The sequence below is a fragment of the Ammospiza nelsoni genome, chromosome 1, assembly GCF_027579445.1.
Source record: "Ammospiza nelsoni isolate bAmmNel1 chromosome 1, bAmmNel1.pri, whole genome shotgun sequence".
NCBI lineage: Eukaryota > Metazoa > Chordata > Aves > Passeriformes > Passerellidae > Ammospiza > Ammospiza nelsoni.
The window spans coordinates 128,004,486-128,026,773 of record NC_080633.1 but is presented as its reverse complement, the minus strand read 5'-3'; the positions used below and the strand labels follow the sequence as shown (position 1 = coordinate 128,026,773).

The 22,288-nt window shown below is 38.9% G+C and overlaps 1 protein-coding gene across 4 annotated transcripts in view; it reads left to right on the top strand.

The window, feature by feature from the left end:
- The window catches only part of OXR1 (oxidation resistance 1), a 258,894-nt gene that overhangs the window by 93,567 nt on the left and 143,039 nt on the right, over nucleotides 1–22,288 (top strand). The window contains exon 1 of one of the 4 annotated variants that reach the window (XM_059472647.1): nucleotides 3,424–3,466. The exons of the other annotated variants lie outside the window; for them this stretch is intronic. The gene's annotated coding sequence lies outside the window, so the exon portion shown is untranslated. Of the gene's footprint in view, nucleotides 1–3,423; nucleotides 3,467–22,288 lie in introns of those variants that run through there. 4 annotated transcript variants of the gene reach the window in all.

The window sequence follows — 22,288 nt, the reverse complement described above, 5'->3', positions numbered from 1 at the left end:
CAGCCAAGCAGAAGGTGAAACAAAGCAGATGAAACAGTTATTTAGGAGTTGGGCATCTATTTTATTGTTCTGGATTTATCCTTCTGGACAAGGCCGACTTTAGCAAACACTTCACTGTGTGAAACAAGCACAGAACATCACCAGAAGGGAAGCTACAGGCTGGAGACAAGGATAAATTCCCAGCTGTATTAGGAGAGTGAGCACAATCTATTTTGTCATTAAAACTTTTAATGAGAAATTAATTAATTCTTATTCCATCTGCTCTCTGATATACAAAGCTCCCCAAAGCTCAGGATCTAAATCAGACACACATTTTCTGAAGCCACATCTGCTTCATGGTTGCCAGAATGTGCTGCAGGACTGGCTGCTTGCTGCTAGTGCCTCACAACTCTTTTTATAGCCAGCATAGCCTTGAGATGGTGAGGAACATGTTAGTGTGAGACAGTCTGTGAGAGGAGACAGAAATATGCAAACTGATCTGCATGTCTGTGCTCTGCTCAGGCTGAAGAAGTGCCTCAGCAAACACAACACAGTATGAACTTCCAGACAGATTGTAGTAAAGTTGTTTTCTGAAGGAGCTATAAGTAAGAGTTACCTGAGTGTCTGGAAGGAGGGGGTAGGAAGGAAACATCTTGTGATCCCGAAAAATTTGAAGTTGAGACAAAAGGGGAGGAAGTGCTTGGCTGCTTTACCTCTTGGCATTTCCCTAGACTTCTTTTCCATGATCTCTATTAATTGAGGATGTCTCTGTCATTTATCTGTGCCATCATCAATGATATAGCTCAAGAAATGGCTTGCAAAGCAGCACATTCTTGTCCTGAAGTCTGTGTTAATGCAGTCTTCAAGAGAAATCTTTGCAAACCCTACATCCCAACCCCACAGGCCTGTGGTGTTGGAAAAAACCTTGCCATTGTGTCTATTGAGTGTCTCTCATATCATGTGGTCACCACAGAAAAACATTGCCTATATGTTAAAAACCTGGCTGAGCAGAGGTGGTCGTGGCCAGGCTTTGTTTCCTCACCAGCCTCATGAGGAGCAGCTGGGGAAACCAGGGTTGTTTAGCCTGGAGAAAAGGAGGGGCAGGAGAGACCTCATTACTCTCTACAACTCCCTGAAAGGAGGCTGTAACAAGGGGGTCAGTCTCTTCTCCCAAGTAAAAAGCAATAGGACAAAAGGAAATGGTGTCAAGCTGCATCAGGGGGGTTTGGATATTGGAAACATCTCTTCACAGAAAGAGTTGTCAAGCATTGGAGCGGGCTGCCCAGGGAAGTGCTTGGAGTCACCATACCTGGAGGTATTTTTGAAAGACGTAAATGTGGCCCTTATGTACATAATTTAGTGGTGGACCTGGGATAACAAACAGTTGTGCCAGAATGGTTCCATGGTTCCATGATCTGCAGCTGTGCTGCTCAGACCTGCCCCTGCTGCTCTTCTGAAGCTTGCACAGAGCCCACAGCTGGGCCCCAGCTTGGTTGGACCTGTGTAGTCTGGACATCAGACAGGAAGTGACTCAAGCAAAGCCTTTCCCAAATTGTATTTTTGGGTTAAATCTGTCTTGGATTCAGTTGTAAGTGTAAGGTGGGGATATTTCTTCCTTGCCTTATAACCATTACTGATGATGAGGCTTTCTAAATGGCAGATTAGTGTTGACCTTTATAAAATTTTATCAATATTGTATTGATAAAGCAACAGAAATATGTGTATTAGTTGAACCACAGCTATGACAGAGCATGAACCCCCCCCATGTGTAACAGTAAAAAGACAATGTCACTGGACATTTTGCGTGGAAAGAAAAATACCTGTCACAATTTACAAAGTTCCTAAAGTGAGAATGGGTGAAGGACCTGACCACTGACCTAATTATAGAAGGCCTGACTATAATGAGGAGTATTCCAGCAAATTACTAATTTGTCCAATCTAAAAGTGCACCTTACTGGGTAATAAGGAGAAATACTCCTCTATAATACTGCTTAAAGAACGGGTCCAGAAAATACAGCTATAAGCAAATAATTTATTAGCAGTATCAATATTATGTTCATAGTAATGCTACACATGAGGTAGAAGTAGGTATCAATAGAAATGCAAAGTCTTTTAAATATGCACCTGTTAAATGTAAAATACTGCAAGCCCTGGTTTGTATTTTCATTTTTTTAGTTAGGTTTTCATTTGAGACTAGATTTCATTTTGGATTAAATTTTGTGAGCTCCCCGGATTCATCTACATTTTTGTGTGTAGTAAATGGTTGGAAGGAATTGTCCCTCTTCTATTACAGGTGCAAAAATATTTTTGCATTTTTTGTTTGTTTTTATCTTTCTAAGATTGTTTTTTTTAGTCAGCCATCATCTGACTTAAGCTCAATTTAGCATATACAAATCCTTTACTTTTGACTCTTGTCAACAGTACTGATAGGCTGGTGTCCATTTAATAAAATGGACAATTAATTTGAAATTCCTTGATTTCAGATGTCAATAGACTTGTAGAATAAACAGTTCCATTTGAAAGAATATTAGGTTGAGAAATTTTGGAGTAAGAAGACTTGCTGCTGGATTCTAGGCTTGCAGCATTTTTGAACATGTGGTTTTGATCACCTTTTAAAGATTAAAACTTTAAAATACCAAACCAAATGATGCATTAATACAGTGTTAGACTAATGTTTTTTATTAAAGAACAAGAAGTGCAGTAAAACAGTTAGCATGTTCCACTATTTACATTGATGACATCGTAATATGATCAAGGAAAAATATATTGGCAATATTTGAGGTCGGGATCATAAAGGAAAATATTTAATGAAATTTGCAGTAATATAATCATCTCATGCTCAAACACATTATGAGAAGATTGTAAACTTTTAGCATATTAACAACACTCATCTTGCTTTAGTAATGAAATATGCTTGAGAAAAACAGAAATGTAAAACCTCCGAGGAAGTGCTAACTCCTGACTGTGCTATGCAATGAGCAAACACTGCCACCACAATATAGCTGTTTTAAAAGGTAGATATATTGCTTGTCATGCAGCTCTTGGGTGTATCTGGAATTCAGCGTGACGCTAAGTGATTTCTGTGTGTAATTCTCCAAGACAGTGAATTAGAGAAGATTCTTAACCCTGTCTCTGGATTCTAAATATGTTCAGTGCTGTGGGAGCACATGCCTCTGCTGCCTTCCCTGCTGGTTGGTGTGTAGGAAAACCAATCAATCTGGCAAAGCTTTGCTTTGCTCATAGGGCAGAGGATCCAAGGGCAAGAGAAAAGAGGCACAACACGTAACAACCAGCTAGGTTGGGATCCAGCCAGGAAGTCTTGCTCTTGGAATATTGTTTCCTTATGAGACAAAGTGTCCAAAATGTTGCTGTCACCTCTACTGAAAGATATGAGTGTTTGTGATCTGTTTCAGTGGAAAGGAAGATAAATTAGTTCAACGCAGTTTATGAGAGCACTGTGGTGAGCTATCACGTCTCAGCAACAGAGGTACAACTCCTTTGAATTATTGTTTATGCTTGATAGATGATCATTTGACCATATCCTTATGCATGACATAGATTGCTATTCTGAGAACTTGCTCTATAGACCTTTTGTAAATTTAGGCAAATGTATGAATTCTTGATTTCTTTGGGGTGGAGAGAATCAGAATCTCATTTGCAATTGCCCTTTCTCCAAGGCTCTTTAATGCTTCTTAAACCAGTGGGCATACTGAGTTCAGTGCCCCAAATTCTAACTCATATAATGTGTATCCCTGTAGAAGATTTGCTCAAATTAAAGTAGCTTAAATATTCATATGACCCAGCTTTTTAAACTAATTACAGAGAAAGTAAATTAAAATATATAATCAGATCCTTGCATGAAGTACTGGAAGAAAGCTTTGCAATAATTCCGCTGGGAAGAAAAAGTCAAGAAAGGTTTTACATAGTGCTTTTCAGTCCCTTTAATCTTGAGAAAAAAGTTCTTTTACTTATGGTGACAAAACTGTGCAAATTGTAACTAATTAGTCTCTGATTAGTTTGTCTTTACTTAGCTGTTATGAGGGGTAGGGAAGAGAAGATTTAGCTTGGGGTGTGCTGTGCATTTGCTGTGTTTTGCCTCCTTTTCTAGGGGATAGGAAAAGATGTGGAGTAGAACTCAGTTAGACCCTACCTTTTTACCCTGAATAGAAGAACCAAACATTTCACAAGGCATAAAAATTTATTTCTCTTTCTGTCTTATCTTTTGTGGGTTGTTGGGACTGTCATGAGTACAGAGCAGCAGAGTTCAAGCTGTAGTGGGTGGTATGACACAACTTTCTTCTTCTGCCCTTGGTATCTAAGCAAGTTAAACAGAGAAAACAAAGCCATTAGTGATAATAATTCAATAATAATAATAATAATTTCATAATATTTACTACTGTGTGCAGTAGATAAATTGTGCTACTCTAATTATATAGACAGGAGTAAGAAACAACTCTCTTTTGGGTTATTTGAGCATTATTACATCAGCTCTGCAGCCCTGTCAGCCACATTTATATGTCTTTGCTATAAAATGTCAGTGCTGAGATGCCATTTTTGAGGCTGCAACATCAAGACAATCTATATCATGTTTTCTTTGTGTTTAAACACTGCACACTGTTATAAAACTCTGTTTAATATTTAAAATATCTTTATTAGCTTGAGTTGTACACTGATAAAATGATGAAGGAAAAAGCCAAGTCACTTTGATTTTAGTGCTCAACCATCTGCTCTCAGAAATGAATACATTAGCTATCACTTCACCCCACCTTCAAAGAACAGTACTTAAACCTTCCTGACATTTTCTCCAAACATCTTCCGTAACTGCACATAACTCATAAACATCTAAACAAGGATGAGTCATCCTGTTTTCAAACCCAGTGGCTCTTCTGCACTGAATAAATAGTGCTAGCCGAGAAAGGAAATCTCTCTTCAAAGAGAAGCTGAAAATGTTTTTAGATTTATGCTGTCATCCTCCACGTCAGCAAAGCCAAGCTTGCGTCAGCGTGCTCCAGACACGTTTTGTTTCCCTGGTGTTTGCAGCGCCCAGAAGTGCAAACCAGCTGTTGTAACAAAGATGTGCCTTCCTTGAGTGAGGAGGGCTGGATTGAGCTCACTGTTTGATGTGGCCCTTAGGAAGGAGCTGGTGACTTTGCTGCACTCCCAGCTGGGACTTGTGGTAGAGCTGATCTCCTGGCAGAGGAAAGGTAAGGAGGATGGTGTTACTGATGGATAGAAGCTGGGATTTTGCAGATCTGCTCGATCCTGGCTGATGTAGTGTATCATTCAGCTCTCTGGACATGTGTTTGTCACTGTAAGTGTTTGTGTCACTGCACTTGAGGTTGGTCAGTGCTATGGTACTTGCATGGTGTCATTTTCCTATCTGGAAGAAGCATTGATGCCAATTGTTCTCTAAGTGATAACTTTCCATGTATGGTGTTTATTCATATCAGCTGCTCTTAAATTTTGAAGTCACTCACAATAGGTGAGGGAACAAACTCCAAGAGCCTCTTGCTGAACAGGGTGAGAAATGGGGTTCTGATTGCTGTTGTTAAGCATACTGCTCAGTCCAGCTGTGCTACAGGGATTTTTCTGAATGTTTGGTACCTTTATATTAGCCAAGCCAAGGTAGAGCCACTGATTCTGAGCAATAAAGAACCAAGAACATGCTGTCATGTGCTGTCATGCCTGCCAGCATGTCCCCAGTTTGTCTTTGACAGCACATCTCTGATTGGACCTTGGACCTCTCTGTTAGCTTCAAAGCTCTTGGAAGGCCTTGCCTGAGTTGTTGGTTGGATGTGCCATGCCAAGTGGTGGCAGATCTGCCTCTGCCTCCTCTCCTGCAGCTGCTGCGGAGTGCTCTGGCCTCTGGGAAACTGTGTAGAAGGTTGTGCACTTGTGAAGCACATTTGGGTGTAGGAAATCACTGCATCTAAAGCATTCTGATTGATATCCAAAATGTGCTGCAGATTTATGTTCTGCAGTAGCTTTCCTTGAAATTATTAAATTTAGTTGTGTGTGGGAAAGTTAAGGAGCAGATATGCTCTTAAGACTTTGTTTTTATGGGAGAAACTATTTTCAAGTTCATAAGAATGTAAATCACCCAACCATTGAAATCCTCTGAAGTTTGCTTTAATGCCATATGAAGTGTTCAATACCTGAATCTTTCCATTGCTGTTACAGGCAGTACTCTGGAGTGTTGTCACAGTTACTTTCATGCCTTTGGTAATGCACATCAAATACTGCCAGAGTACAGCCTGACTATCAGATTTACTGGAAGATTAGCTTGTTGCAGTAAAAGTGTCCCACAACTATTGTTTGTTTTACGTTCAATAAATATCAAGAAGAATTTCAAAATCCCTTGATCTTCTCCAACACACCACCAGATTGTGTATATCGATGTGTGCAGCAGGAGCTCAGATGGACTTTGAACTCCACGAGAAGCCAGTGAAGTAAACTTCTGAAAGAAGTACCCTGTGGAGCCTAGAAGTCCATGGCCAATCCACCCTAGGATGTGCAGACTTAGGTACCTGCAGCTTTGTGAGGCTTTTTTCTCCTCTTCTAGCTGAAGATAGAAGCTGCAAGATGAAATTGGAATAAGGATGGGACAAAAGAAGACCTGAATGAAAAAACTATTTGTTTTACAAGTAGTTTCTCAAACTTAACAATTTTCCTAACCAAATCTTGAGAAATATATGGCCAAACCATCAACTACATTTGTCTGGAGTTCTTTTCTGCTATTAGTATGTATTATACAAAGTAAGTATAAAGCTAAGAAATAGCACTTTATAGGAATGTTTTATTGATAAAATTTTTAAAAGTAACAATTTTTGTGAGAATAAAATTAAGAAGTTTAAAAACTTCTGGGAAAACCTTAATTTCAGGAAAAAAAATCTGATCCTTCTCATGTTAGATATCAATAAGCAATTCCAGATTCATTGACCCTTTCAGAGAAATTCACTACTCCAGACTTAGGCAATTGGTTGCAGATTCATAAAATGGTGAAGATCTACATAATTTTATCATTTAAGTATTTTTATTATTTATATTAAGATTTAATTTATAATGTATAAATTCTATTTATTATTTATAATAAGCAGAAGGAGGTGCTCCACAGCAGAGGAGCTGTGGCACTTGGATGAACCCATGCTGGAACAGGCACTCTCCCAAAGGGACCATGGCCCAGGGAAGGCCTGTGCTAAAGCAGAAGAAACAAATGAGAAGGAAGGAGCAGTGGAAGAGAGGAGTGGGGAAAAGAGAGTGACTGAGAAAAACTGCTGTGGTCTGACCCTTCATCCTCTGGCCATCACCCAAGGGGCTGAGTACAGCCCACAGTAGTAACATGATGAGTGGAGACCAGGAAAGGACAAGGAAAGTGGTCTGGAACAAGGTTGTGGCAGATAGAGGGTTTTTTTTCCCTCTTTTGTTTCTTTCCCAATATATGAATCATTAATTAAATATTTACACTTAATGACAGTAAATTTAATGTCCCTTAAGTGAGGCTGTTTTGCCTGCAATAGTACTTGGTTAGTGATTTCTGTCTTTATTTCTACCCAGAGGTTTTCTCATTCTCATTATTCCTGTTTTCTCTCATGTCCCATTGAGGGTGGAGAGTGAGCAGCTAGGTGGCTGCTTGGCTGCCAGGTGGGATCAACCACCACAGCAATCTACACCTTTGAAGTTCTGCACACATACTTTCCCAGTATTTGTCACTGTCTGCCATTATAGAAAGTCAATCATCATTAGATTTTTCCACACTGATCTTCCTTACACCTTCTAGAAATACAAGGTCTGCAATTAAGATCCCTTTCTCTTTCCCATTCCTTTTCCCTTTCCTCTTTTTTTACTGTTTCCAAGTATGTTAAACATAATCAAAATAATTTACTGATGTAAGGCACCAGCATGTGCCCCAGCATAGCTTCTATTTCAGACATTCAGGGGAAAAAGAAACACCCAAAATACTGTGTTTCCAGTGATTGATGGCCCACTTGAAATCAACTTGCTCTCTTTTGCTCTTAAAAAAAAGAAAAAGTGGCACTGGCTGAAAAAGGAAATACCTAACTTGATTGTCACAGAATTAGAAGATACGTGCTGGCATTTTATAATTTTTTTTAAAATATAACTTCTATCTTGACAAGGAATAGGCACAGACATGAGCCCCTTTTTTCTGTTGAAAAGCAAAACTATGATTATTATTTTCTACAGTGATAAGATTTTGACCTCAAGCTACTTCTTTCTGCAGCGATAATTTGTCACCTTTAATTGCCAAAACTGTCTGTGCAGGTGGCCATTTTTCACTTGCACAGAATTTATTTAAAGTTTGGGTCTATATTTGATCCCTGCTCACAGTTAGACCTGTCTAATGGTATGTGAATTGTGACAAGAAATCTAAAAGGATTTTGAAGGAAGGATGTTATTTTATAATGATGAATTTCTTCTTGTGAAATGCATTAAACTTAGGATTCTTTCAGCTTCTTTTGCTTATTCTAGCAGATACCTGTCAGCTCATAGGATCCAGGCTAAAGACCACAGAAAAAACTTTGGAATTACAGAAAGCAGGAAAGATTTTTTTAGAATAAATAATTTTCTAGTATGGAATATTGCCATTTGCTGGATTCCCAGGAATGAAATAACAAGGAAACCAAGATATTACACTGATTTTCCTCTCACAGTAGCCATATGTTTCAAGGTACTGTTAAGCTGGTATGATAGCTTCAGGAAATATGCAGATGAGTTGTAGAGAATGGGAAATGCTGTTGGTGCAAAATCAACTAAACCTTGAAATGCAAAAATATCACAATAGGTCTGTTTCTTGGACATTCTTATTGAGAGGAACATTTAAATTTAACTCTCAAGATATGAATGCTAGAGAGTTTATAGAAACCGGCGAAATTAAGATTCTCGTTTTTTCTATTCAGTATCTTTAAATAGAAGATGAAGAGCTTTGAATTCCAATTTTGAGAATATGCCCCATTGTGTGTTGCCTTTATTATGAATTGCTGGAATGGAGTCTTTCTTTGCGTACCTGTTTAGAAATAGGAAATAGATTGTATTTTAATGCAGTCCACTTGTTTACTTCATATTAGATGCAGGAAGGTGTATTTATATTTTCAGTATTTATTATATATAGCCTTTAAAATGCTCAGAGTTCCTTAAGAGAGGGAAAGGAGCTATAGGACAGTTTTCACTGAAGTCAAAATTACTGTGGTTTTGCCAAAATAGGATGTCTTCTCCTAGACTAATCACTTTACTGCAGTATTTGTTGTGTTTTCATTAGAACTGACAAAAATAATGCAAAAAATATAGCAAAAGCAATTCTCACACTTGTTTAAGAAAATGGGAAGTATTTGTTGTTAACTTCTAAAGAATAAGAAATGTAAGGTTTTCCAATAATTTTCTATCACTCCAGCGGCAAACTCTCGGTACGGTCTTCTTCATTAACTCATTGGGGAGGGCTGGGCAGCAGATGTTGAACATGAGCCAGCGGTGCCCAGGTGGCTGGGAAGGCCAGTGGCATCCTGGCCTGCATCAGGAATAGTGTGGCCAGCAGGAGCAGGGCAGGGACTGTCCCTCTGTGCTGGGCACTGGTGAGGCCACCCCTTGAGTGCTGTGTTCAGTATTGGGTCACTTCATGGAAGTGCAGGAGCATGTCCAGGGAAGGGCAAGGGAGCTGGAGAAAGGGTCTGGAGCACAAGGCTGAGAGAGCAGCTGGGGGAGCTGGGGGTGTTTAGACTGGGGGAAAGAAGGCTGGGAGGGACTTTATTGATCTCTCCAACTCCCTGAGGTGAGCCTGTGGCCAGGTGAGTGTTGGTCTCTTCTCCCAAGTTGCAAGTGGTAAGATGAGCCTCAAGCTTTACCAGGGGAGATTTAGATTGGATATTAGGAAAAAATTCTTTATTGAAAAAGCTGTCAAACATTGTTGGGGGCTGCCCAGGGAAGCGATGGAGTCACCATCCCTGGAGGTACTTAAAAGCCATGTAGATGTGGCAGAATAAAGCAGCCCTACAGTAGTGTAATTAAGCCAATTAGACTGTAGACAAAGACATTCCTTGCTCTTCTGTTGTGTTTTCTTTAATCTTTTCCAACAGAGATGTTTCTGTGAAGAGCCACTTCTCCCTCCACTCCTGAATACAGCTGACATTTTAAGTTTCTGCTTGGGCGCCACGCTAACAGGCTGCCAGGTCCAGTTATACTTTGTGTTACTGGTTCGTTTGGAATGGGAAAAATTGGGAGGCAAGCTGTCAAGACATGCCATGAAAACCCATGAAAAGAAGGACTTTGTCATAGTAATGCAACAGAATTTGAAGAAAAACACCTTTGTCTACATATATTATAAATTCTAGCCCTTTCTTTTACCTGGGCCCTCTCCATTTTTCTTTTTAACTGTTTCTGTTCTGACATTATTGATACCCCATTTCTCTGGGAAAGTGCATTCCCACAAGATTCTTCTAGTTTGTCACATAGAAAAGACATGTGACAAGTCCTGTAATGTCAGTCTGAGCCCTCTGTGCAGCCAAGGCAGGCAGAATTCATCCATGTCCACATGATGCTCTCTGACTGATGATTATGCAACATTATGATGACATGGCATAAAAATGTTCCTTTAGAGAGAACAGAGGTTCACAAAAAATTTCATCAGTTGAGATTTTTTTCTAAAGCATCCTTAAAACACTGTTAAGACATTGTAAAACTAGAATACTTACAAACTTTTTTTGGCAATCTACTGGAAAAGGAAAATGGAAATAAAAACAATGCAATAAAATAAATGAGACATAAGAATAAGAAGAAAAAAGACAAAAGTTATGAAGAAATAAGACATAAAATATGTGGGAGAAATAAAATAGAGACAAAATAAAGTGATAATGTATGGTTGCAAAAATGTATTATTCTGTTGAGGACCAGTGCAATATTTGTGATCACTTAAAACTTGTGCAAAATATCAAGAGAAACTTTAAAGTGAAGAAACATTGAAAAAAATTAGTGGAATACCCAATTAAAAATATGAGATAAAAAGGATTAATTTCAGGTAACCTTACTTGCAAGTGCATGTAGCTTCTGCTTGTGTTTGCAATGGAGTATGGAAGTCTCATGTTCCCTTGGTGTAAAGCATTTATTGTTCTGAGAATTCCCAGTACCCATCAGATACTGAACTCCCTGACCTGGTAGAGTGCATGGAAGGACAGAGCAGACCAGTCAGCCTTAAGGAAAATCAAATTTTGCCCATTGCAGAAGGATGTGTCCTTACTGTGCAAATATAAGGTTTAAATGTAGAATTGTGAAGTGTTTTAGAGTTCTTCCAAATATTTAGGGATGCAATATACATGGTGTTGCCATAGAACGGTCGTATCACCCTCCACATGATAGAAAGTGGTGAATAAATTTTAAAAAATCCCTAGTTGTTCAGATTTTTACTCAGCTTAAAATTATTATTTTTACTCAGATAATAATTAATTAATTATTTTTACTCAGATAAAATTCATTAGTTTTATCCCTCGGTTTGCAAAGGCAGATGTTTTATTGCTTGCCTTTGCTCCCCTGCTATGGAAGATTATGAATAGCCTATTTTTCAAGTTACAGACAGTTCTTTCAGCAAGATTTGATGACAGAGTGACAAAACTTTAATTTTTCATTCCTACCTATGGCCAAGCTTTATTTCTCTGGTATAGCTCTACCAGATGCCCAAAATGAGCGTGATTCTCATTGTCCTCTCCAAGCAATATGGTAAATAAATAAAGGGATGTTAACCAGGGCTTAGATAGGGCTTAAAATCTTGAAGTCTATGAATTTGCCTGCAGTTATGTATCAGTCTCATATTCCTGGCAGAATGGAGTAGTGAAGTTGCAATGAATATTTCTGTCTGGCTGTAGAGTCCAGCCTTGATCAGCCATGGCAGCAGGGAAAATGTGCCACAATCTCTACTGGCACCTGCTGCTTTTTTGTGTGCCTACAGAAATGCAAGCCTCAGTTCCAGCCTCATGAGTGCAGTGTTGCATCAGGAAAATAGTTCAGCTTCTTTTTACACTGGTACAAGAATTTGGCCCTAATGTAGGTTGTGTGAAATAGAGTGTGTCCTGAGCTGAGTGACACTGGTCTTCATGTCATCATCTTTTACTTGCACCAAAGGAGCCCCTAGTGAGTTCACAAGCACACTTCTGATGTTTGTTTGTTTGTTTTACCACATCAGGACATTAGTTTCTAGCTCCTAGGATTTTCCTAGCTCCCTTCTTTGTTTCTGCAAGTCAGGGTTTCTTAAGGAGCTTATTTAAAATGGGAGATTTCTGCTGTAACTTATAACTAATTATTTTACCATAATCTTTAGAAAAAAATTGATAAAATGTTGGTATTAAAAATAGCAATGCTTTGTTTTCAATCTTGCATTTTTCCTTCTAAGGGTTTGGAAAATGTGTCAGCACACGTACATCACAATGTGTACTTAGGCCTTACCCACTGCCAATCAAATTTTGCTAATCTGGGATATCTGTCCTAAAAGAAGATGCACATGTACTGAACCTGCAAAGAGAAAAACTATTTATAAATAACAAATGTATGTCCACCATCATAGGTAGAAGGAACACTTTTGTGGTATCCCTGTCCACTCAAAGGAGTGAAAAGCCAAATCTACTGGCCAGAGGAACTGCATGGTTTATACTCTCTTCCCAGAGGCTTTTGAGGATGCAGCATTAGCAAGGTATCACTCCTGCCTTTTCTTAGGAGCAGTGGTAGAAACCCCAGAGATTTCATACTACCTGAATTCTCCTCCATACTGGCATGCCTGGTCCCTTTTTGGCTGCTTCCTGCTCACTCTTCCTGAGATGGGTGCTCTGCAGAGCTGGAGGTGGGGTACAGGTGACAGCTCCTCTGGTGTACACAGATACCACTGCCAAGTGACAAAGTGGGGAGTTGAGGTGGAGCAATGACCTCTGGAATGAATCAGAATGAAGGGATCAGCTTGGATTACAGGGTATATCCTTCCTCTCTGTGTCTATTGAGTCAGGCGCAAGGCTTGTGTATGCTGATATCATTCAACTGTGGGTGGTTTTCATGACATGAAGCTTTAGAGGACACTAAAGAGCTGGTGGTGTTTTGGGAAGCTGTGGGTCAAATATGAAGCTATGAACATGAGAAGAGAAGGTTAAAGAACAGTGGCAGGAAATGTAAGCATTGTGAAAATGGCTGTGCAGAAATGGTGGAAGCTTCTCAATACTGGTAATTTACTATTAAATAGACTTGTCACAACCCAGCTTTGTTTCAGGTATGGCTTTTTGGGGAGTGAGGAGGGATATGGTATGCCAAGGAAAGCTCAGGACCTGTGTGTCCATGTACCACATTGCCAGCCTCTACCTCTGCATCCTGGACTCACAGTTCAATTTGTCTTAATTAGACAGACCACACATTCCATGTCAATGGATCCTTATTTAATGTCCTAATTAATGGCCATATTGGCCATTAGGCCTCAGTCTGAGAAAAGACAGTGGGTTTTGTAGTTGTGGGTGTCACTTTCCAGAACTGCTCTGTGTCCCAGTTAGCTGCCTACACCTCGTGTGACTGGTGGCTTCTGTTTTGTCTTTATTTTTTTCTGCCTATATTTGATGGTGAATATGACCATGGAAGATGAACAGCAGTGGAAGATGTTATAGATGTGCAGAGTAGGGAGGTTTGGCACAGCAGCCCTCCTGTGTTCTAACTGGCTTGTTACTGATTTTCAGTTCATTATTGATTTTCTACTCACAGGTGGAGGCGTTAGCAACAGTCTGGTAAAGATGGAGACAGAGGCATTTACTCTGTGGACAAAACCAAACTCAAATCCATGAGTTTGGAAGTTAATACTGAATTAACATTTTGGATGCTGAAATTAAACTCTTTGTTCAAGGCAAAAAATACAAAAAAATATTACTTAGCTTTGGTTCTGAGCACTAACTAGCATTGATTTCAATAGGTGTTTCTGGCTGTTCAGTGCATTTGAACACAGGATGTTCCTCTAAATGGGAATAGTGCAATTCATGGCCTGAAACAGTAATTCCATTCTACTGCTCAGCATCTGATTGCATTGCCTTTCAGAGCAGAGAAAACTGCTGAAGAGAAAGATTTGTGCTGCAGAGAACAGAACAGGGAGACAACTTGTACTTTTTTCAGTGGCCTGAATTTAAATGTTCTCTTGTATGCACAGGAAACATGTCAATGTAAATATTGAGAAAGAAATACGGTATTTCTACTTTTTATCTACTGAATTTGGAAAATACCAACTGAGCCAATACACTTGATAAAGCTTTGCCTTCCAAAGCAGTGTAGGTACATATGCACACTTATTTTCCCAAAAGGTTGGTGCTAAAATTGTTGCTAGGACAAAATTAACTGTAGAGTCTATGCCATGAATATCACAGTACATAGTTTTTTCTCTTATTGGTTTATCTGTGCTCCTTAGCCTTTAAAATGCTATCTAGTTTCCTTGCAAACAAGTTCTTGAAGCTGAAAAGTCTGGAATTAAGCGCAGTGGATTTGCGTCAAGTTTCAAAGAAAAATGTTCCATCCACTTGATGAAGTTATGGAGGATTAGGGGAAAGCATGGAGAAATAAACCTGTAGCATTTCAGCTGGGAGGGTTCTGACCAGTGATGCAGTAAATTCCCAAGTGGGAAGCTGAGTTTAGGCACTGCCTAAATTACTGGAGAGATGTCATTGCCATATCAGTTTTCTGGTGTATCAGTAGATTTTACAGAGAATGGAAATTCTTCTGCTAGACATTAATTTCTGCCCAACTGTATTCTCTCATTTATGGGCATGTGCCCTACTGCTCATACATCTCTGTACCTTTTGCATTATGAAGGAACAAGAGGAATCACAGTGGAACCTTCTTGCTAGAGAGGATACCATGCAATGTAGGGTTGGGTGTGCAAAGTGTGCAAGCCATACTATACAAAGAGCTTCTTGGAAAATACCAAACTGAAAATATTGCAGCATGAGTGGTTTAATATATTTTTTTTAATAGCTAGTTCTTATTTGAGTACCTTTTCAAGTCCTTTATGTAATACAGAGAAGGATGTTAGCTAACCATTTAATTTAGGAAATGAGCCTTTCTAATGTTATGCATCTGTTTCATAAATTTCAAGATGAAGAAATTTGATCTGACAGTTTACAAGCTGGAAGTGAGGAAGAACAATGGACATGAGCTGTGCCTTATAAGGCTGTCCTTGTATTCTCCTTGAAAGGACAGGAAGAAAGACACCATTGCAGAAAAACACAACTGCATTAGTAATGTTTTATAATAGCATAGATGTTAACACCATGGGCTACATAATGAGATCTGGTTTGTTTTGAAGGTGATCTTAATGATCAGTGCTGTTTCAGTAAAGGCAAATGGTGAAACCTAAGGTCATTGCTGATATCAGTTCCTAAATTTGCATTCAACCTTTTAAAAGTGTTGAAACACAATATATGTCCCTTAGATGCCACTTCTAGAACAAAAATTTAGACTAGGAGTCAGCGTGTTTCCAACTGAAACCTTTTCAAGATGCAACCAAGAGTTCAAAACTATTAAAATAATCACTGTTATTATTTACTGTTGTTATTTTACTGTTATGGCCTTTGGAACATTAATTTTATTACAGGAGCCAGGAATCAAATAGAAACCTAAATGCCTTCTTTATTTTTTTTATGAAGCTTTGCTTTAAAAGACACTTGTCAAAAGGATGGCTCACTCTTACATGATGTTTAATGCAACAGGTTTAGGTGTTGTCAATGATACATTATCTTATGGGGAAAATAACTAAGTTAGTTCTTACTTTTATATTCACTCCTCATGTAAGTGACAGCTAAATGGGAATAAATTGCCTATCTGTTTCCAATTGTTACTTTTAGCCACCTGCCTTCAGAACTTCAGAGATGCTTGTGAACAGCCCTGGTGTTGCTTTTCTTCCCTGCCATATTTGTAGTTAAAGTCAATGCAAGAAGTTTTTTATATCTCAAACCTAATTTTCTTCTGGGAAATTAGGGATGTATTCCTCCTTTCAGAGATGACCTTCAGTGTTTCTGTTCTTCCTCTAATCAGAAAAAAAGACGTATTGCAGTTCCCCAGTTTCCAACAGGATTAAAATGCTTTTGTTCTCTAAAACTGCACGGTGTGATTCATGGGGTTGATTAGGCAGAAACCTTTTGCAAAGTTTCTTTAAAGCTGCAGTTCTACAAGCCTCTTATCCCTGATAAAATTTTGTGGTTTGCTATATTCTCACATCTCATGTGTCAGGATGGCTCTAAGAACTATCTAGTACATTCAACAACTGCTGGTGAAAATGAAGAGCATGAAAAATAAAAATGTGACTTGCAGGAAAGCTGGAGAATTCCTATTTATGTGATTGCCCTGGATGAGTCACTGAAGTAGAAGTGAGATGGCTTGTGATGAGGGAAGGTAACTGCCTCCAAGGGTTTTCATTTCAGTCTGTCCCTGGTATATTTGGTAGGAGGGACATGAGATGGGATGAGAGGTAGGGAAAAGCAGATGCCTTCCTTCTCCACAGAGTATCTAGGGGTAAAAACCCAAATACTTGATGTGGTTCCTCGATGAGCCTAACAGTTTTGATGAAGGGAGTTGGACTGATCAGTGATAATGTGGCATCTTTGGCAGTCTCAAGTCAGAGGATAAAGGGAATAGACTCTTGCACCTGGAGAAGGAAATGTTCAGCCTTCTCTTTTATTCATTTCAGAGCTGAATTGCTCTGAAATTTTAAATCATGGCAATGATTAAGCAGTCTCCTGAATGAAGCAGTTGTGAAGGCACCAGCAGCTCTGGAGAGACAAGAGATAAACTCCCATTATGACAGACAGGCCCTGACCTGAGAAAGGCTGACATCAGTGTCATTGCAAGTGGTTGCTGAGAAAGCCACTTCGAAAATGAATTCCTTTAGCCAAGCATTCCTGGTATTAGAGGAACACCATGGAGAAATGATTTTTGAATTCTGCAGTCAGTTCTTAATGCAGGTCTTGTTTTGCTGAGATTAGGAATATTTAAAAACAGTTTTTCTTTTTGGTATATGGTGTATGAAAGGGCCCAGTTTCTGAAGCAGGCTTTTTGCTTTAAGCATCTGACAAAGGTGCTTCTGACTTGATGCTCTCTCATTATTATTATTATTATCATTATTATTATCATCATTATTAAGGTATTAAGGCTCTCTCATTGTCTCATAAGCAGCCTAATGGGTAAAACAGTTCCAGTTGGTTTATAAAGGCACATCTACATTATAACATTAACAGGGGGATGTGTTTTGTTTTAAAACCATTTGTGAGAAAAATAAAATCCAACAGGAGCAAAAAACCCACAAACAGGCCATGATCACACAAGATGGTACTTGCAGGTTGGTGTCTGTGTTTGCCTCCTTGGGGCTCTGGAGAGCCTGGGGTGAAGGAGGAGGAGGAGGAGGAGGAGAGGAGAGGAGACTCAGAATGGACCTTCAAGGTGGGAAAGCATTTTGCTAGAGGAGGAGGGAGTGAACTTGAAAGGACAAGGCAGGAGTGACCCATGTCCTTGGGCCACACCTTTTGTGATAGAGCCTGCCTTCCTGAGTGAAGGCCTCTGTCAGGGGGTGATCAGTTCAAACTGCTACTCAAACAAAGGCCTAAGAAACAAAATGGAAGTGATTTCTTACCAGTGTTGTGTACAGCTAGTTTAAATAGATTTTGAGTTATTATTTGCATTCCTGATTGAAATGTGCAGGTTACTGCATCTGCAGTAGTTTCCCGATATTTTTGCTCTTGGAAGCTTTCCAAAATCTGATTGCTTATATTATTCCTTCACCAATGTTTTCTTCTTAAAAAAAAGGAAAAATGAAAAAAACCTCTTGCAGAGAAGAGTCCACATAAAAATAGTTATTGAAGTGGCTTAGCTCAGTTCTATGAATTTTCTTATCTGCCTTTTTCTTATGTATGTGTTCCCTTAGTCCTGAAATCATGGGGGTAGTGGAGCAATATGAGTGGAGAAATATCAGAGAAAAACAAGGAGGTTAAGATGGGGGGATCTTCAGAGTAGCGCCTTTTGCTTGGTGGGAGCATGAGGAGGAATCAGAAGAGAGCTAAGCATGGAAAACAGGAGACTTGCTGTGGTTTTACAGGGTCATCCAGATCAAAGACAGCACTTACTGTCTGCTGAGCCTACACATCCTGAATCATGGGCCACTTGTATGGATGTGAAGATTTGGAGATGTGAAAATCTGTAGTGAGTTAATATTTTCTGTGTGGAAACCTTTTAGGCATTTAGTATCAGAATTGAAAAAGGCAGTAAAAGGAAGGTCTATGGTTCTTGCGATTTTGGAGTTTCTGACAAAACCCAGAAGCAGCAATTTTAACTTTTAGCTTTGTTGCCCCCAGTGAAACACAATTTTATCAATGAGTCTTTCTGAGTAGTGATGAGCAACTGAATAATCTGTGTGAGTGGTGAGCCGAAGCACTGATGAATAAACAAGAATGTCAGCTGTAAGAAGGTGGCAATAAAGTGCTTCCTGTCAGTCTCTTTTCAGAAGCCTTAAGATGCAAATGGGGGAATGAGTCTCAAAGAACATTCAATCCAGCTCCACTAATGTCTAGTGAACAAAATGAGAGTAGAAAGGCAAATTTTCTTTGGACCAACATCCAAATCTACAAATCTAGCCTCAAATACCTACCATCAGTAAAAAGTTTAAAATCTTAATATTTGACTGATGGGATCATTCACAGTAGAGAACTTTATCTTTAAGCTTTGAAAATGCCTTCCCTGAAAACCTTGGACGTGTTCTTTGTGGGAGAAATAGCCCCTCAGGCTTCTGAGGGGTTGTGTGATACATATTGAATGCATGCATGCATGCAAAAGTGTGTCTTGGCATAAAATTGATTTGTGTCATCTCACTCCCTGGAAATCATTCCAAAAGTCACTGAATTTGCTTTGTAATGACTTGAAGATCTCAATTATACATTTAATTGCTTCATGGAAGGCAGTTTGGCAGAAAGGCACAGTGAACGTATGGGTACTTTAAAATGCAAAGGCATTTGGGGTAAAAAGAAGTAAGTAAAGAAAGAAATCATATCAGATGGCACTGGGAACTATTTGGGAATTCTGCTTTTGAGCTTTTGGTTAGGCTTTTTCCTAGGTATTGTAAGTGTAGAACTTGATTAAGAAGTTCTCAAGCCCTTTTTTTTTCCTACATAATCTCTGTTAGCAGCTGCATTTTACAGAAATATGTACTGGTGCTGTAGCAGATTTAGGAGATCAGAGTTACAGTGAAGGAAACCTACAGAAGCACTGATTTGCTGCAGTACAATATTCTCTTACAGCCCTGCTGCATTTCCCCAGTCATTAAAATTCTGCTGTTGCAGTTTGAGTAGGGGGAAGACCTGAAATGGTTGAACAAAATGCAGTGAACATTTCTTTATGTTTATGCTTCTAAAAGATACTAAATATAATTCTGGGAGGGAAAAGTGTTCTTGTGAAATCAAGTTTAGCAGATGCCAGGTTCAGCTAGCATCTGTCCTTATCACGCAAAGTTTATTGGTAAAATTGACTGCTTGTTTCCTGTAGGAAGCATTATGCAGGTAGGGCAGGTTTGTGTTTGTGCCAGCTTGCTGTGCTGGAGTCAGCATTGATTTTATAACAGACCAGCTCATCAAAATGCTTGTAATTTGCTGATCTTGATGAGCAAGCCAGAGTTTTAACTCTTGGCATTCTCCTCGGTGCAAGGTTTTCCTGTGCTGAGAATGGGCAGTGGCGCATTTTGTCTCCACGTGCTTGTGCAGCTCTCACCTTTGCTCCCAGGACTAGAACCAGATGTAGTTCTGTGCCCAAAAATGTGCAGACCTTGGTGTGGTGGACATCTTCAGTAGCTGCTTGCTGGATGAACAGGAACATGATTCTAATTTGGCACTCATTCAATGAATTCTCTTTTAATGTGCTTTGGGTGTTTTGAATGGACTCCTTTTCATCCATTACACCCCTTTCACACAAAATGTCTTCTTTTGCTTTCCTTCTCTGAAAGTTCACTTCACTTTTATATGAATCAAATGAGAATTACCAGATCTTTTATTTTCATAGTGACCCATGTTTGAATGGATGAAAAGTCAGAATGATTGTTATGAATATTAAGAAATCAATTTTTGTGGATTGTAGAGATTGTTTTATGGTTCCTGAGTCAGTATCATTGTCTCTTTTGTTTTGTTTTTGGGGTTTTTTTTTTGGTTTTTTTTTTTTTTTGCTGAGACAACTGGAAAATAAATTAGGTCTGTTGACTTTTCCTGATCTGCTTCCAATCACAGATAGCTTTAAATCCTTTTGATGGGTCCATCTTCCCTTACCAAAGTAAAGACTGATCCAAGTAGGACTCTTGTGTTGCTAGGTTAAGAAAGCATATGCTTTTTTATGTATGCAAGGATTGTTTAGCTTTCTTATTCCAATAAAATTCCATGTTGTAAATTGCTACTGTGTTACCTATTTACTATTTAGCATAAGCAGAATCAAAAGGGTACCATCAAAATAAATTGTCTTTTTGCTTCCTCATAACACTGTCTTGAAATGATCTGTGATTATTCTGTTCCTTCTCTGCTCTGCCTGTTCTTCCACTTCCCTCCCACACTCCCTTTTTCTTCAAAGTTTTATTGCTCTTTTATATTTCTAAAGTGTACATATATACGGATCTATTATGGGATGGAGATTTTGGTTCCTGATGAGGTTTTTTCTTTCACATCTTGCAATTGATTTTCACAGAGTAGGATTTCAAATGTCACTGGCCCTATCAGCTTTTCACTAAGTTATATAACTTCTTGATTTCTCAGCACTCTGTAAAGATGAAATGCAGTAGCTGCAGCACAAATGAAGATGTCAGTTCCCATACATAACATACTGTATCTACCCTTTCTCCCCTGTTTGTTACCTGTCATTTTATAGAAGGAAATTACTAATTTCTACCATACTAACATTAAAAGCTTTATATTCTCAGAATGTATGCATTTTAGTGATTTACTGAGTTCCAAGCCTTTTTTTTCCCTGCAGTATATACTGCAGAATAAATGTAATGGAAGGTCAAGGGACTCTGTATTTTGTTCACATAAATTATGAGTACAACAATGTTCTAAATATATATCTTCTGGGCACCCAATTATCTTGGAAAAGCTGTGGGACAGGATCAGCAGGAGGTCACTGTAATGATCACTACTAAGAAAGACACTGGACTGGATTTCTGTCTGATTTTAGGTATCTCCAAACGAATCTTTGTGGTTACTTTAAAATATTTCTATAAAATACAAACCTGACAATAATCTTACAGCCAGACAGAGTCTGTTAGTTCTGGAGTTAGTTTACCAAAACCAGGCATTTTTCTAGATGGAATTAGTATTTTAGACAAAATTTGAGAAATATAAGAACTTTCCAATCCGAAGCTTGACTATCTCTGGGTTTTGCCTTTGTTGGAAAGTTAGGGGTTTTGTGCCTAAACTATTCTGAAAGAGAAAGTCTTGACTTTGTGAAACACTGGAGGTCTGTGCTGAAGCAGTGAGGCTGGAGTATTTATGCTGGCAGGGTTTCAAGGAGAGGACCCTGCCTGGTACATGCAGCTGGAGCAGAGCCATGCATCCAGTACAGCAAGCAGGAGCAGGATGTGCTCAGTGAGGGCAGGTACCAAACAGTGCCTCCATCCAGACTGGAGTGAGCAATCCTACTGCCTTTTTCCTTTTCTATTCCCTTGATTTTTGTGTAAAGATTTTAATAGATGTGTTCTACCACTAATGTGGTCAGAAGTTACCCCCAAATTTACTGGGGGTACAAATTTACTTACCTGAATGAAGTCTATATGTATACAGAAGGCTATTGAACAGCATGAAGGGAATGGATTCCGGTCTCTTATTTTTATTTTCTGTTGTGTTATATTCTTAAGTTCTTCTTATTTTTCACATTTTTCACATGTGAGGTGAAAGAGGTTTTACCTTTCTGTACCTAAGAGCAATTAGCAAGGCTTAGCCATAATATTTTGATTTCCTAATAGCTCCTTTTCATAAAAGATTAACCAAGGAAAACAACCACACATTGTGAGATTAGTTAAATACATCTTGAAATACTGCCAATAGTTCCTGAAAAGGAAATGTGATTTACTGATTCGCATTTAGACAAAAAGCATCTGATTTATCTAACAGGACTTCTAAAATCTTGACAGTTTTATTGCATGCACCTAAATGCAGCTTCCATGTTTTAGCTTGTACGCTGTTTCCTTACAAATTCTCATCAGGTGGTTGTTTAACACTTCTGCCTTGGAGCTGAGCTCTAGTTAGGAAGCTAAATACACAAATGTTTCCAAACTCACTTGCCTCAT